Genomic DNA, 578 nt, shown 5'->3' with positions numbered 1-578 from the left:
TATATATATATATATATATATATATATATATATATATATATACAATTAAATGATTATTAATAAACTATATTTCAATTGTGTAGTATTTTCAAGATACACAGAAAGTGAAATAATTACACATAAGTTTGCTGAAATATTAAAGATTATATTAAATTTTATGACAATATTATAATGTAAGATTATCTTATAAGGTTAATGGCAGATTGCAGTAACATGCTTATTAAAATGTGTAAGCTTGTAATCTACCCATAACCTTACTGTCGGTGCTGTGAAAGATATCACTTAAAAACTCGTCACTTACGTCTGTTTTTGTCATCTTGATGAGCACATCCGCAATGATACCAGTCGACTGTACATACACTCAGTTGCGTTGATGTTATACCATTTCCCAGATCGATAGTCACTAAAAAGTTTTGACCAGCCGTGTCCGTTTCTAGCTAATCGTTTTCCATGACTGTTGGTTCATCCGGCAACCGGGAATGTGTCAAAATAGAAGTGACATTTTGACAGCTTGACATTCCATACATACGTATTTTTATCAGAAATTTATCCGCTCACATGTAACGCGCAATCAGTAA

The 578-nt window shown here is 31.1% G+C and overlaps 1 protein-coding gene and 1 long non-coding RNA gene across 5 annotated transcripts in view; one reads left to right on the top strand and one right to left on the bottom strand.

The window, feature by feature from the left end:
• LOC116852713 overlaps positions 1-462 on the bottom strand; it is a 54,059-nt gene extending 53,597 nt beyond the window's left edge. Inside the window, exon 1 of the long non-coding RNA XR_004379836.1 lies at positions 302-462. This is a non-coding gene — a long non-coding RNA (uncharacterized LOC116852713). The remainder of the gene's footprint in view (positions 1-301) is intronic.
• LOC116852709 (mediator of RNA polymerase II transcription subunit 16) overlaps positions 1-578 on the top strand; it is a 144,673-nt gene that overhangs the window by 123,159 nt on the left and 20,936 nt on the right. The gene's annotated exons all lie outside the window — the stretch shown is intronic.

Source organism: Odontomachus brunneus, unplaced genomic scaffold, assembly GCF_010583005.1.
Source record: "Odontomachus brunneus isolate Ranch 3 - 2012 unplaced genomic scaffold, Obru_v1 Obru_scaffold_250, whole genome shotgun sequence".
NCBI classification, from domain to species: Eukaryota; Metazoa; Arthropoda; class Insecta; order Hymenoptera; family Formicidae; genus Odontomachus; species Odontomachus brunneus.
Note: the sequence above shows the minus strand (reverse complement) of the source record. Positions and strands in the feature narration are given on the sequence as shown.